The sequence below is a fragment of the Schistocerca americana genome, chromosome 2, assembly GCF_021461395.2.
Source record: "Schistocerca americana isolate TAMUIC-IGC-003095 chromosome 2, iqSchAmer2.1, whole genome shotgun sequence".
Taxonomy (NCBI): domain Eukaryota; kingdom Metazoa; phylum Arthropoda; class Insecta; order Orthoptera; family Acrididae; genus Schistocerca; species Schistocerca americana.
In genome coordinates this window covers 1,030,249,240-1,030,266,170 of record NC_060120.1, presented here as the reverse complement: position 1 = coordinate 1,030,266,170, position 16,931 = coordinate 1,030,249,240, and the positions used below count along the sequence as shown (strand labels likewise).

The 16,931-nt window shown below is 44.1% G+C and overlaps 1 protein-coding gene and 1 pseudogene across 2 annotated transcripts in view; both read left to right on the top strand.

The window, feature by feature from the left end:
• Window positions 1-16,931, top strand: part of LOC124596421 (solute carrier organic anion transporter family member 5A1) — a 441,010-nt gene that overhangs the window by 319,501 nt on the left and 104,578 nt on the right. The window lies entirely within an intron of this gene.
• LOC124596781 lies at window positions 362-479 on the top strand (annotated as a pseudogene).

Here is a 16,931-nt window from a genome sequence, read left to right as displayed (position 1 = left end):
GGTCTTTTAACTTGGAGACATCGATCTATACGTGCAAAATGTTCGACGTTTTCTGGTATAGTTTACACTTTATATCACAACAGATGAATGGATTTTCTGTCAGTGAGTGCTGTCTGGATATATACGCCATTCATGGGAGAAAACTATGAGTAATTATGCATACAGACAGGGCACGACCTTGGGCCGACGGTTTTAATTGACAGATGACCTCATAATCTACGACTGACCAACGGCACAGGAGGAAGGGTGAAGGGAGAATTCCGTTGAATTAAGTCGAGGACATCCTGTTAAGGTGAAATTTGTCCACCAGCTACTACCATCTGATACGCAAGTGCATTTCATTTGGCTTTCGTAGGGGCGGGGCAACGGCCTTGCCGCAGTGGATACACCGGTTCCCGTGAGATCACCGAAGTTAAGCGCTGTCCGGCGTGGTCGGCACTTGGATGGGTGACCATCCGGGCCGCCATGCGCTGTTGCCATTTTTCGGGGTGCACTCAGCCTCGTGATTCCAATTGAGGAGCTACTCGACCGAATAGTTGCAGTTTCCGCCAAGAATACCATCATAACGACCGGGAGAGCAGTGTGCTGACCACACGCCCCTCCTATCCGCATCCTCCTCTCAGGATGACCCGGCGGTCGGATGGTCCCCGTAGGCCACTCGTGGCCTGAAGGAGTGCTTTTTCGTAGGGGCAGGACGTATAGGGCCTAAGCGCTGTCGAATACATTTAAACTAAAATTTGTGTAGTGTCCTCAGGATGTTCCTTTGACCACTATGGAGTGCCATACTACCGTTCTCTGCAACGATTCAACATCAGTAAATGGGTGGGATGAGGCCCCCAGGAAACTCGGGAGACTGATTGGATAACATTTAATGCTTTTTTTTCGATCACTTGCTACATGGTTAATATGAAGGACCCATGAATCAAATACGACACCTGAGAATCGAAGCTGTGACGACTCTGGGTAGCGTTCAGAATCTCGGATCATTCTCTTGCGAGTCCTTGGATAGGAGCATTTAGTAAATACAATGAGATGTCACATCAGTCGAAGCAGTTGATAGCAGCCGGAGAGCACTGAAAACCGATCAACATATTTCGATTACTTCCTGTTCACGTACAGGTATCTAGTCACACCGCCGAGGGGCTTCTTAGAGTTTGCGTTCAGTAATGTGGAACTAGGATGATATATTCACTCTGCAGCGGAGTTTGCGCTGGTATGAAGCTTTATGTGGATCAAAACTGTACCGAGACTCGAACTCGGGACCTTTGCTTTGGAAGGTAGGAGACAAGAACTGTCGGAACTAAAATTGTTAGGACGGTTCTTGAGTCGTGCTTGGCAGAACCCTTGCTCGCGAAAGGCGAAGGTTCCGAATTCGAGTGTCGGTCGGGCGCACCGTTTTGATCTGCTAGGAAACTTCAGTAAGTCCAACTTCACTCACAACATACTCTGACGGAGCGAGTCGGAGGCTTCGACTGAAATCGCACAAAGCTAGCGCCTCAGAAAAACAGCGCACCGGCAACACGGAACACACTGCATTCTAGAAATGTTTTTCGGCCTCATCACTTCTAAACATTATCTGTATATCGGGAATTACACAGAGACACAAATTATCGTCTGACCCACAAAGATAGATGTCGCTACTTGTTTACAATTACGGCGTACTGTGAATCGGGTGAGGCGTTCACGAACTGCCCACACTGCACGCGAGTTCCATATTTGTTTTTAAATAGTACGTTGGGCGCCGCGTCACCCGTATCTGTAAGTGGAACACTCTAGGGAAATAAAGAAAGAGCTATTACTGCGTATATTGTCATGCGGCAGTAAGAGTTATCACACGCGCGCATGTGCACGATTCGATTATAAATGACCAGTGTACTGAAGGGAATTAGCAGGCTGCCCTACAAACGGTTCGTGATGATATACCGGTGTGCGCGTTTTAAATTGGGACGGCAGAGGAGCGCAATAGAAGCCACATTCGCTTGTTTGCTTTTTGATCGTGCCTACACGGTTTCAGCGGACAACGAGCAGCTATAAAAGCGATGGCGGCTGTTTTGTCCCCGCGATGGAACGAACGTGATGGCGGCGTGTTTGGGCGACCACACCGCCCTACTGAAATCTGGAGCATGGGAGCGCAGATGGCTGACCCGTGCCGGATTGGGTCGCTGGTGGTTCGTAACGCCCTAACGCGTAGCCACCGGTTTTGTAACAAGATACTTCTTCCGGATGCCGTGGCGGCCATTTTATGTTAAATGCGCGCCCGGAAGAGCCGTAGCCGCTTTTCTGTTTATGAGGGGCAGTCCCAGTTTATTATCACGTCGAAAAAAAAAAAAACTGCAGGATAAGGCAGTCACATGATAAAAACAAAAACAAAAAAAACGGGAGAATTGGTGATTTTTGACTCGTGTGACAAAATACGGCAGATTTGAATCGCTGATGACTAAGAGATTAATAAGCTGTAAAAATGGTTGAGCCCACAGCGGACAGATAATGTCTGTCGCGCAGTATTTAGTTTGCCTGTGACGTCATCGCACCAGTCCTTGCTCGTGCTTGGTACGAATTAGCTTTGTGTAAAGTTATAAATTAGTGTAGCATGGAAACGCATTTAGCTAGTACATTAATTCAAGTATGTCTGTGAAGAGCTTGCGGAGCCAAAGTGAGCCAGTAAAAATACCAACCTGGCTATAAGTGAAAATCGGTATAAAACTGCAAATTACAAAATTATGAAAGATGTCGTCGCACGCGCCTCGTAAATATGCTCGGAATCATAGAAGCCGCAATTCAGGGGAAAGCTCGCGTCAGATTTAATTCAAGGAGCTTAAAAAGTTCAGTGCAGAGTGAATGCGAATTTTACAGCACCCTGGAAAAGGAAATAAGGAAAAACGGCGCAAAGCGCTTACTTAGCTGACTAATCGCGCATGCACCAGTCAGCAGCAGTCCAAAATTGTAGTTTATATATGTTCCGTATCCATTACTCTACTCTACTTTTATGTTAAAGGGATTTATAACCAAATTACATATTCATATATCTAAATCAAACAATGCAAAATCCAGGATGGAATGTAACCATACCAGACAAGGAAAGTTGCTGAGTCGCGATAGGCACAACAAAAAGGTTCACACATTTATAGCTTTCGGTCATTAACGCCTTTGTCAGCAGTACACACACACACACACACACACACACACACACACACACACACACACACACAAACGCAACTTGCACACACGTTTGCAGTCTCAGAGAATCTTTTTGGGTGTGCCTATCGTGACTCAGCATCTCCGCTATATGGTGAGTAGCAACTTTTCTTTTATTCTCCGGTATTATTAATATCTAAATGTTGTTATGATTTTATCTAAATGTTTCCACGAAAAATCTGTGGCGCGGACCTGACCAGTGCACGCAGATTTTTGTTTTTCATTCCTGGCATTTTTTGAATATGGTATCACTAAGATGGCGTCCATGGTTTCGAGCACATTGTCAGAATCTAATGGTGTATCCGACCATGACGTTGCGTAGCACCTCCAAAGGAATGTTGTCTATTTCTTGGCGAATACACCCCTTCGAATCATCTCTGGTTCTTGGATCGTTTCCAGGTGAACTTTGGACTTAAGATACTCATCATTTGGATTTGCAGCTCCTTGTGTTTACCGCGTTTACGGTTAAAATTGTTGGATATAAGGTCCGCCAGTTATGCAAAACACTGTTTTTTCAAGTTCCCAAACATGTTTCAGCACCTCTGTGCCATCATCAGTGGGTTACTGTTTTATTTAATCTTTGCACTCGATTTGCATGGTTTTTCAGGACCATTTGTGTATTATTTACTGCAGGTAGCTTGTTATGTTTTCGTGTGGCAAGCCCTTTTATTCTCAGCATCATAGTGAGGTATTGTGGCCGGCCGGAGTGACCGTGCGGTTCTAGGCGCTGCAGTCTGGAGCCGAGCGACCGCTACGGTCGCAGGTTCGAATCCTGCCTCGGGCATGGATGTGTGTGATGTCCTTAGGTTAGTTAGGTTTAATTAGTTCTAAGTTCTAGGCAACTGATGACCTCAGAAGTTAAGTCGCATAGTGCTCAGAGCCATTTAAACCATTTTTTTGGGGTATTGTGAAACACACGTGAATACGATACGTATTTTCACAAATATGGTCGTAAAAGCACTTTGCACTTCACCAAAATAAACTGAATTACAGTGTTTTTTAGTGAAATGCAAAGTGCTTTTGGGGCCAGGGATTTTCATCATCATTCGCCAGCTTGGGAAGACCAAAGGTTGGGAATTTGTATGGGCGCTGATAGCCGCACAATTGAGCGCCCCACAAATCAAACATCATCATCATCAAAGTGCTTTTACGACCAAACCACACTTGCCACACGAAAACATGACAAGCTACCTGTAATAAATAACACACAAGTGGTCCAGAAAAACCATGCAAACCGAGTGTAAGGATTAAATAAAACAGAAACCCACTGATGATGACACAGAGGTGCTGAAACATGTATGGTAACTTGGGAAAAACGGTATTTTGCATAACTGGCAGGCCTTACACCCAACAATTTGGACTTGAGGTAACCTCAAAGAAAAGTCTTGAGCCGATAAGTCTGTTGAATGTTGAGGCCGTGGAATATCGCCATTTCTGCTGAGGAAACGACCAGAAATGCGAGTCTGAGGGTTGTAAGGCTATGGCTGTTTGCGCCATCCTACTCGACGAGAGTTATCGACATCGAATTCACGCAGAGAAAATGTTACCGACATGTCACGATAACTTTATAGTATAGCGTCACTCACCGTATTACCTTGTTCATCCTCAAAAAAGGGAAGTCTGCTTTTTGACCAAGATGATATTGAGCACTAAACTATTATTTTTTTCTAGATAGAGGGGGGTTGGGGTCGTAGAGACGATCTGAGTTTTCATCAGACCAATATAAAATGTTCTGCTTGTTTGACAAAACAGCTAACGTGAAAGTGGGCTTGATCATTCATGTGTAACTTGTGAACTCTCTCCCTATTTTTACCGATAACGTTCAGTGCCATGCCCGTCATATTACGTTGCCTTTAGTGTTGGAAAGTATGTCATGCCCGTTATACTTGGGCATAGCATCTTAGTTAAGACCGCCACGCCCGTAATATTACGAGTATGATATTTCTCACCCAGATGTTGTGCCCGAAATACACGGTCTAGTCGCATTCGAGTGACCACCGTCTTATGGTCGACGTTGATGTTCAACGACGCTTGAAACTTCTGAAACCAAACACCCTGCAATAGTCGTCTGAAGGATCCAGGCCAGAGGAGGGAGCGGTATGGTCTATGGAATGTTTTGTGGCGTTCACTGGGTGGTCTCGTCATTCTGGAAGGCACAATGGGTCAACACAACTTTGCATTTATCTTTGGAGACCGTATTCAGACTTTTGACAGGTGGCCACATTAATGTGACTGAACAGTCTAGTACGGGCATGTTACTTTTTCCAACATTCAAGGCAATGTAATGTTACGAGCAGGGCACTTGGAGTGTTAACATCGCTTGGTAAAAGTGTATGGAGTTATAGTACTGAGGTTGGAGGGATTGTACAGCCCGCATCTCTAGGTGATCAATATTCTCCTCGGACCCAACTTGTTATTACACTACCACCTCTTTACTTTGTAGTGCTACCTGTGGCTTCAGAGTTTTTCACCCCATAGGTCGATAGCGTTGGGAGACGGCGCGAGAGCCCTTGAGGGTAAATTAAACTCTCGCTGGAAAGTGTACTGAGCTCCAACAGAACTACCTGCGTTTTTGTAATACACCTTTACAGCAAACGCATGTTACGTACTTGACCAGTACACTGTGGCTACTGCAACTTCCACTTGACTAGACGTCCAGTACTCCCTTCCATACCACCCCCGCTCCCCCCCAGTTTCCCCTCCCACTTACGGAGCCTGCCAGTCCTCAATCTTCGCGCTCAACTGCCGCATCCTGTAGTTTCTTTAAATTTTTTACGTGTTTCGAGGTACATGTCTACAGTCAGGATACACAATCAAATCTTCAATTCGTGCCACTTTGATTTCTCTAGCGGCGTGCTACTACTATGGTGAGGGGTTCGCAGCGTGTACCAGATCTACAGACATGTACCAGCAGACGAACAAAAATTAATTTCTTAACTTTATTTATTCAATGTGATAATCAAAACTTTGTGACTATCCCTCTTAGTTAGCGGGAAGTTGATATTTTCTTGATACTTTTGTTTACGTCAAACAATTGCATTTGTGTATCTCAACGGCTTTGTTGGGTACGTATCAAATTGTAGATTTAAAAGCGCGGTATTCAAACCTCATTCGATCCTGCTGTCATTCTGTCATATGTCACCTCCTCCACCACTGGCAATGAATTCCTTAACTGAAAAATGACAAGTCGCAACCATGGTTCAGAGTCCATTTTAAATAAAATCTCACCGACCCTTCTCTCTAAATTGCCGGTTACGTCGCCTCAAAGATTGAGGAAGGCAAGGAATCACCAAAGTTACTAACTTTTACAACTAGTACGCACATTTTTAAATATTTTTAATTACAGTCAGTACATGACCGCACTGCACTGCACAAACCAACCTTCGGGTGGACAGAGATGCCAATATTTTATTGAATATTGATTCATATACTTTTTCGCTATATCGTCGGAGTAATATCCATGCTGATATATCGAAGGCAAAGTATCGATATTTTCGATGTATTGGTGCCATCTGTACGAGTGGAGGACAGCTACACCTAGTGGCTGGGTGGCTATCAGAGTACAAATCCAGAGCTTCAGAGTTCGATCCCGAGCTGGCCCTTGGAGTTTTTCTTTCATTTATCCCTACTTTCACTTCTGGTAACGACAAGTGTATATGAAGAAGCCGAGTTGCGCCCCGGTTCGGAGTCCACGTCAAACTGTGGTCCCACTGCAACTGTCTGGGTAATTCAGTTCAGAGGCCGGGGAAAGGCAACGCCACACCACCGCCAACAGTATCATACCTAGGAAAGCACCGTGGTTAGGGCCGAAACTTCCTGGCGCATTAAAACTGTATACTGGACCGAAACTCGTTTAGTCTACGAGGAAGCATCGGTGCCGAGTTCGAGTCTCGATCCGGCGCGCAGTTTTAATCTGCCAGGAAGTTTCAGATCGGCGCACACTCTGCCGCAAAGTGAAAATTTCATTCTGAAGACTAGGGCTGTCGAAGACAGGGCTATTAGAGACGGAGCACAAGCTTCCTCTACTGAAGTGACAAATGTGATGGGAAACCTACTAACATCGGGTCGCACCTCCTTTTGCAGAGCGTCGTGCAGCACGGCGAGGTGGTATGGATTCAACAAGCCGATGGAAGTCTCCTGCAGGAATATTGAGCCATGCTACCTCTATAACCGGCCATAATTACGAAACTGGTGCTGGTGAGGGATTTTGTGTGCACGGACCGACCTCTCGATTATGTCCCGTAAATGTTCGATGGGATTCTGGGCGATTTGGGCGGCCGAAACGTTCTCTCGAACTGTCCAGAATGTTCTTCAACCCGATCGTGAACAATTGTGGGCCTGTGTCATGGCACACTGTCATCCATGAAAATTCCATCGTTGTTTGGTAACATGAAATCCGTGAACGGCTGCAAGTGGTCTCCAAGTAGACAAACATAACCATTTCCAATCAAGGATTGGTTCAGTGCGACCAGAGGACGCTGTCCATTCCGTGTAAACTCAGCCCACAGGACTATGGAGCCACCACCAGATTGCACATCGCCTCGTTGACAATTTGGACCATGGCTTCGTGGGGTCTGCACCTCACTCGAACTCTACCACCATCTGTGACGAACCGAGATCGGCACTCATCTGACCAGACCACGGATTTCCAGTCATCTAGGGTGCAACCGATACTAGCAAGAGCCCAGGAGAGGCAGTGCAGACGATATCGTGCTGTTAGCGAAAGTGCTCGCGTCGGACATCTGCTACTATTGCCCGATAACGCCAAAATTTGCCGCAGTGCCCTAACGGATACGTTTGTCTCACGTCCCTCATTGATTTCTGCGACTATTTCACGCAGTGTTACTTTTCTGTTAGCATCGACAACTCTATGCAAACGCAGCCGCTCTCGGTTGTTAAGTGAAGGACATCGGCGACTGCGTTGCCCGCGGTGAGAGGTAATGACTGAAATTTGCCACTCTCGGCTCATTCTTTACACTTTGGAACTTGGAATATTGAATTCTCTAACTATTTCCGAAATGGAATGTCCCATGCGTTCAGTTCCAACTACAGTTCCGCGTTTAAGTCTGTTAATTCCGGTCGTGCGGCGACGTTCACGTCGGAAACCATTTCACATGAATCACATGAATACAAAGGACGGCTCCGTGAATGCAGTGCACTTTTACACTACTGGCCATTACAATTGCTACACCACGAAGATAACGTGCTACAGACGCGAAATTTAACCGACAGGAAGAAGATGCTGCGATATACAAATGATTAGCTTTTCAGAGGATTCACACAAGGTTGGCGCCGGTGGCGACACCTACAACGTGCTGGGATGAGGAAAGTCTCCAACCGATTTCTCATACACAAACAGCTGTTGACCGGCGTTGCCTGGTGAAACGTTATTGTGATGCCTCGTGTAAGGAGGAGAAATGCGTACCATCAAGTTTCCGACTTGCTGGATCCCAACGGCCTCGTATCACTAGCAGTCGAGATGACAGGCATCTTATCCGCAATGCTGTAACGGATCGTGCAGCCACGTCTCGATCCCTGAGTCAACCGACGGGGAGGTTTGCAAGGCAACAACCATCTGCACGAACAGTTCGACGACGTTTGCAGCAGCATGGACTATCAGCTCGGAGACCATGGCTGCGGTTACCCTTGACGCTGCATCACAGACAGGAGCGCCTGCGATGGTGTACTCAACGACGAACCTGGCTGCACGAATGGCAAAACGTCATTTTTTAGGATGAATCCAGGTTCTGTTTACAGCATCATGATGGTCGCATCTGTGTTTGGCGACATCGCGATGAACGCACATTGGAAGCGTGTATTCGTGATCGCCATACTGGCGTATCACCCGGCGTGATGGTATGGGGTGCCATTGGTTACACGTCTCACTCTTGTTCGCATTGACGGCACTTTGAGCAGTGGACGTTACATTTCAGATGTGTTACGACCCTTGGCTCTACTCTTCATTCGATCCCTGCGAAACCCTACATTTCAGCAGGATAATGCACGACCGCATGTTGCAGGGCCTGTACGGGCCTTTCTGGATAAAGAAAACGTTCGACTGCTGCCCTGGCCAGCACATTCTCCAGATCTCTCACAAATTAAAAACGTCTGGTCAATGGTGGCCGAGCAACTGGCTCGTCACAATACGCCAGTCACTACTCTTGATGAACTGTGCTATCGTGTTGAAGCTGCATGGGCAGCTGTACCTGTACACGCCACCCAAGCTCTGTTTGACTCAATGCCCAGGCGTATCAATGCCGTTATTACGGCCAGAGGTGGTGTTCTGGGTACTGATTTCTCAGGATCTATACACCCAAATTGCGTGAAAATGTAATTACATGTCAGTTCTAGTATATTTGTCCAATGAATACCCGTTTATCATCTGCATTTCTTCTTGGTGTAGAAATTTTAATGGCCAGTAGTGTATAACATGTGTACGTGAAACTGCCGGCATCTGTATGTGTCCATATCGCTATCCCATGACTGTTGTCACCTCACTGTACAGGCTCTGGAGAACCACAACGCAGTATGCAAAGGATACAGAATACTGCAGTGCAACCAATACTGTGAGCAATAACTTTCTCAATTGCTGCTATATCTGTATGTACCCTTTCACTAATATTCTTTATTCGGAGTGAAAGACATTAATATATCTTTATTTTAATTAATGTCGTCGCCAGAAGTAACATGAAGAAAATATTTCCCACTGTTTTCATTTGCCAACGCGAGGGTGGATGGGGGCAGGGACGTAAGTGTTGCATTGATATGTTGTCGTGGGCCATATCATGTCCCATTGGTAATGAAATGAAGTACAGGCGAACTAGACTCGACAGACAAACTTTCAGAGGCAGAAGTAAGAACCAAAACAAGGGGAAAAAATCTGCTAAAGAGAAACTATAAAATACCTTGAGAGCTGTGAGCGCTTATGCATCTTCGTTACTGTGAAACACCTCTTCTACTGAAAGCTGCTCACTTATCTTTACTTTGAGAGGTGGTAATAAGGCCCAAGAAAAGAAAAAGGCGTCGAGTAAACATGGACTCAAAAGTGGATACCTTGAGAACACTTGTTCATCTTCGCTATTAGGAAACACATCTCTTCTACTGAACTAATGCTCTTACCTCTTATAATTCGCATTTTACTCGTAGAGTAGACTTTTATTTTTTAACCCATACTACCACCTCAGACAGTTCAATGGTGGAGTTCTGGTTCACTCTGTATATTTTCATGAAAGCACACGGATCGTATTTATGATTACAAATATTGACATTGTGGTATATTATTCCTTGAGGCAAGCTCTTTATTACTTCATGCGAATTCTAGTCTCTCGAGTGACATTCACATCGATTCTCCTGATGGTGATACCGTGTGAAACAGTTCTGACACCAAAAAAACTTGACACATGTTATATAGCAACAACATGCGGTAAATTCCTACTGGTTCTTTGATAACCTATCACGGGACACGCACGTTCCAATGGTAGTTACGAACCCACACTTAATTCGCGAAAGAAAGAACGTTGTAGCACGGTCGTTGCCAGTAGTATTCTGTGAGAACCAAGTGAGTGAGCTGTGTGTTGGTTACGCTATCGGGAAGTATCTAGCAGAGCACAGAGATACAAATGCAGACGATGTTGTTATTTGGAAATGCGATTTGGTAAAGGTTGATTTGAGAATAATAAAGATAGTCAGGTAAGGTCGCTGCAATACTTGCTTGCGCTTAATATAGGATGTGTTTGAAAAAGGGATTCTTCTTTATTGGTTCAAGTTAGTTTCATTGATCGGACGTAATTAGAGTCATCTGTGCACATGACTTTTATTCTGAGATATAGATTTACCACTTCCTTACCATTTCAATGATTAATTTCATGGCAGAGTCATCTTTTTAATAATAAGTAATTTTAGTAAAGATGGTGTAATTATTAACAAAAATCAGTTACATTATTGTTTTTGAAAGCTGGGCCCTTCTACGTTATTTAGTACATGTAGTATCCTCCACTGCCTCCTCACAAAAATTTGGGTTTTCAATTGCGTGTTCCCGTATTGTACTAAGCGGAACACTGCTGCACAAAAGTAAAACTAAAGCATAGGATACTAACATTCCCTTGCATTATACTGCACAAGACTATGTTTTTCTTTAGCTGGTTTGATGCTACGCTATATTTTAATTCGATATTGCAATGGCTGTTTTATTCTGAATTACGATGCAAAGTTCCAAGGACATGCAGTTCAGAATTACGCATGACTGCAACATCGTATTTCTCGCCCGACACCGGGCAAACGACTTTCAACTAAATGTCTCACTTTTATGGCAGTATATATAATGGATGTGCTGTTTACACCAATATATACTATATTTTAGTGTTCATCACATTCGAGCAGTACGGAGGTTAAAGCCATGACAATCGGCTAGGGTCAGTTTAACATCACAGTCGTAATACATCAACATTATTTACAGTTACGCTATGCATTTCGTAATTACCAGGTTCAGTATAGGTAAGATTCTGTTCCGATTTCATTTACTTGTCAGACAGTCTCATTCTCATTATGCATTGTTACATTTGCGTATGTATCATTTAATGTTTGTAATTTTGTTTAGTCTGTTTTTGGTACATAAAATTACAGAGCGTTTCCACGCTACAGGATAGCTTATACAGTATACAGCTTTTAAATCTTACTGGTAAAAGTTAATTCCGTGCAGTTTCAGCTAGTCTGAGGCTCATTGTATCAGCCAGATTTTTCATAATTACACCACTTGCATTGTTCAAAATTACGACACAGACATACACGAAACTTAAAGAACGGGAAACCGTTTTAAATAACTGGGTCCCCCTCAAGGAGCACCTGACGAAATATTGCGCAAGAACAACGCGAATAACTGGCAGACGACCCGATTTTTCAAATGTGATCTTATCTCAGGGGAAAACCTGAAGAATTACAACAGAATACCAATTCAGTTTGGTTTATAATACACAACAACAAACACAGCCTTTTTCAGACGGTTACAACGTATCGTTCGGGTAGGTAACGTCTCTGCTTTCACCAACGGCAGTACGACAGACAACATTTCCAGAAACTGGTGCACGAGTCGCACCTATTCGGGGAACGAGCAGGATTAAGTGGACTACTTCCTCGGGGGCAACGGCCAAGCGGCGCAGACATCGCCACTGGTGCCCCTTAACGAGCGTGGACCGTTAGCGCGGAGGAAGCGTTCCCCCTAATCGCCAGACCTGCCCGCCATTACGGAGCTACTCCCGAACACTCCACTCCGCTATCGACTTTTTGCAGAGAACGCCTCCGTCGCTATCGCCAGACCCCTCGAATCGCGCTGTGCCCCACTCAGCCTTCTATATATTGCCCTGCAGCCAAATGGAACCATCTGTGCATGTAATTAAAGTTTCTTAATTCTTAGCTCCCCATGTATTTTAGTCACGTACTGCCCCAGGGGCGGTCCGAGTGACGGCTATATTTAAATAGCCGAAAAAACTGCATTGCGCATTGTCAGTGGCACAGTTCAGATTTTATGTAAAAAGTTACATTAATACCACACAAAAAATATATATTCAAATAAATGTTAAAGTTTATTTTTATAAAAATAACGCATTTAAACAGAAAACTGCACAAAATGAACATAACATTGTATGATAATATTACTGCTGTGAAAACTCAAATATCCTGCACTCAAAATTTTACATTTTGCTATATTTTTATTCTTTATTATACATGCAATAATAAAAAAATAAAAATTCTCACAAAACATTCTAAAAATAAAAATTACACTAGTACTTTTCAGGTGTTAGGTCTTTAGGTGTTTCCTTCCGGAGGTTTTCTTTGCACTCGCTGGGAATTTTTGTAGAGATTTCTGGTCAAATTGGCTTCTTGCACCAACGGCAAATATAAGGTGTCTTTCTCTTCTTTTCTGGGCCACAGGGGAACGTGTTTTGCGTTATTTAATCGTTCTACAACGCCTTCTACTGTTGGTTCTGCTATACCCAAAACGCGGTGAAGGATCCAACCCATACCGTGACTTTCTCGTCGTGCAATCGAGTTTCCACGACAGTTCTAGGATTTTCGGTGGCCCAAATTTTGCAGTTGTGGGCGTTGACAGACCCTCGGAACGTGAAATGAGCTTCGTCGGTCCACAACACGTTACTCAACCAATCGTCATCTTCCGCCATCTTTTGAAACGCCCACACCACAAATGCCCTCAGCTTCACTAAATCGTCAGATAAACAGTTCATGATGTCGATGGATTTTGTACGGATAGCATCGTAGGGTACGCCTAAGTGCCAACCAAACAGTGGCGTATGGAATGCCGGTGCGACGTGCGACTGCACGAGCGTTGACTTCCCCGTGCATAGACGAACCCGCTACAGTCTCCATTTCTTCCTGAACTGTCTCAGCGGCATTACGCCTTGTGCTCGGTCGGCCACTACGTGGTCTATCCTCTAAACAACCCGTGGCTTCGAACTTCTAAGTCATTGTCGCCACACCTGCATTTGTCAACGGACCTTCACCTGTTCAAATCGCCTTCCTATGGCGATAGGATCGTAACGCTGAACTAGCACATTCCCCATTCTGATTAATACAGCTTCACTAAAAGCGCCTTTTCAGGTAACGTCAACATGCTGCGACTGCTGGCGCATCTGATTCTCTCTCTCATTACAGCTCCTTTTATACACGATTGTCATACGCAGTCACTGACGTTTTGCTGTTCAGCGCCGTCTGTTGGACATTTTGTGAACTTTGTTTTCTTTTTGTTTTTTGGTTCTAATAAAACCCCATGTCATTCCAACCATGTGTGTCAATTTTTACCTCTCTATCTACATTATTCCGTGGTTTATTAAGTTTTCAAGTTTATACTGACATTTTGATCACCCGGTATGTGTCGTATCAACCGATGCCTTCCGTTAGTGACGTTGTCTCGCAAATTTATTTTCTCCCAGAGCGATTCAGTGCCTCGTCATTAATCTTCAGTAGTCTTCTGTCATACCAAATTTAAAATGTTTCTGTTCTGTTTTTGTCCGTACTCTTTATCGATCGCGTTTTACTACCGTTTGAGGCTTCACTCCAGTCAAATTTGGAGTATTTCTCACACTTAAATTTATATTAGATGGTAACAAGTTTCTGATTTTCAGAAACGCTCCCTTGGTACCACAAGGCTGCATTATAGCTTCTCTCTACTTCCGCCATCATCAGTTATCTTGCTACCCAATTAGCAAAACACATTAAATTCCTCTGGCAAATATTTTCCTAATCTAATTCCCCAGCAGAGTATTAATTACTGTGGGCACGCTTATCACCACCGAGCGAGGTGGCGCAGTGGCTAGCACACTGGACTCGCATTCGGGAGGACGACGGTTCAATCCCGCGTCCGGCCATCCTGATTTAGGTTTTCCGTGATTTCCCTAAATCGCTCCAGGCAAATGCCGGGATGGTTCCTTTGAAAGGGCACGGCCGACTACCTTCCCTATCCTTCCCTAATCCGATGAGACCTATGACCTCGCTGTTTGGTCTCTTCCCCCAAAAACAGCCCAACACTTATCACCCTTTTTGACTTTTGTTGACGTTCACCTCAAAATTTCTTTTTAACACGTTTTTATGACATCGCTTTCTTGTTCGTCCACCAAAAATGTTGCAGTTGATTTTAAATCAAGTTTCCGATGAGCTAGACAACTGATATTTCAAACAAAACTCAGAACTGGATAACAATACAATATGAACTCACTTCACTGTCGGTTGGTTCGGTGAGGTTGGTATTTGGGGTGGAAGAGGTTGGAACTCCTGACATCTCAGCTGCCCCGAGGACTGACATGTTTTGTGGGTAGTATCAGAGTGCGTTCCAGACGGTATGCGAGCGGTGGACGACGGATCGGGGGGGGGGGGGGGGGGGGATGGAATGGACAGATCATGCTAAGAGAAGATGTGTGCAATATATATGTGACCAACGTGTGCAAGGGCAAAGCATATATGTTGTAGAAAATTTTTTTAAATCAATTAACAAATTCCAAACACATGAAAGACTAAAAGATAGAAAACAGTTATTTAAGTGAAAATAAATTTATAATGTAACACGTTTTTAAATCAACAAAAAAGTATAGCCCCAAATGTGCTCGTGGATTTGTAGTAGAAATGACAACAAAAAACATGGAGTGCCTGCAATAGATAATAGTTCGGAGGTCAACTGTTCACACATCTGTTATGTATGGCATTTGCCCCACTTTTTCTTTATAAGTCTTACAAGTATTGTCATATGTTGTTGTGGACTTCAGTCCTGAGACTGGTTTGATGCAGCTCTTCATGCTACTCTATCCTGTGCAAGCTTCTTCATCTCCCAGTAACTACTGCAACCAACATCCTTCTGAATCTGCTTAGTGTATTCATCTCTTGGCCCCCCTCTATGATTTTTACCCTCCACGCTGCCCGCCAATACTAAATTGGTGATCCCTTGATGCCTCAGAACATGTCCTACCAACCGATCCCTTCTTCCAGTCAAGTTGTGCCACCAATTTCTCTTCTCCCCAATCCTATTCAATACCTCCTCATTAGTTACGTGATCTACCCATCTAATCTTCAGCATTCTTCTGTAGCACCACATTTCAAAAGCTTCTATTATCTTCTTGTCCAAACTATTTATCGTCCATGTTTCACTTCCATACATGGCTACACTCCATACAAATACTTTCAGAAGCGACTTCCTGACACTTAAAACTATACTCGATGTTAACAAATTTCTCTTCTTCAGAAACGCTTTCCTTGCCATTGCCAGTCTACATTTTATATCCTCTCTACTTCGACCGTCATCAGTTATTTTGCTCCCCAAATAGCAAAACTCCTTAACTGCTTTCAGTGTCTCATTTCCCAATCTAATTCCCTCAACATCACCCGACTTAATTCGACTACATTCCATTATCCTCGTTTTGCTTTTGTTGATGTTCATCTTATATCCTCCTTTAAAGACACTATCCATTCCGTTCAACTGCTCTTCCAAGTCCTTTGCTGTCTCTGACAGAATTACAATGTCATTGGCGAACCTCGAAGTTTTTATTTCTTCTCCATGGATTTTAATACGTACTCCGAATTTTTCTTTTGTTTCCTTCACTGCTTGCACAATATACAGATTGAATAACATCGGGGAGAGGCTGCAACCCTGTCTCACTCCCTTCCCAACCACTGCTTCCCTTTCGTGTCCCTCGACTCTTATAACTGCCATCTGGTTTCTGCACAAATTGTAAAAAGCCTTTCGCTCCCTGTATTTTACCCCTGTCACCTTCAGAATTTGAAAGACAGTATTCCAGTCAACATTGTCAAAAGCTTTCTCCAAGTCTACAAATGCTAGAAACGTAGGTTTGCTTTTCCTTAATCTAGCTTCTAAGATAAGTCGTAGGGTCAGCATTGCCTCACGTGTTCCAATATTTCTACGGAATCCAAACTGATCTTCCCCGAGGTCGGCTTCTACTAGTTTTTCCATTTGTCTGTAAAGAATTCGCGTTAGTATTTTGCAGCCGTGACTTATTAAACTGATAGTTCGCTAATTTTCACATCTGTCAATACCTGCTTTCTTTGGGATTGGAATTACTATATTCTTCTTGAAGTCTGAGGGTATTTCGCCTGTCTCGTACATCTTGCTCACCAGATGGTAGAGTTTTGTCAGGACTGGCTCTCCCAAGGCTGTGAGTAGTTCTAATGGAATGTTGTCCACTCCCGAGGCCTTGTTTCGACTCAGGTCTTTCAGTGCT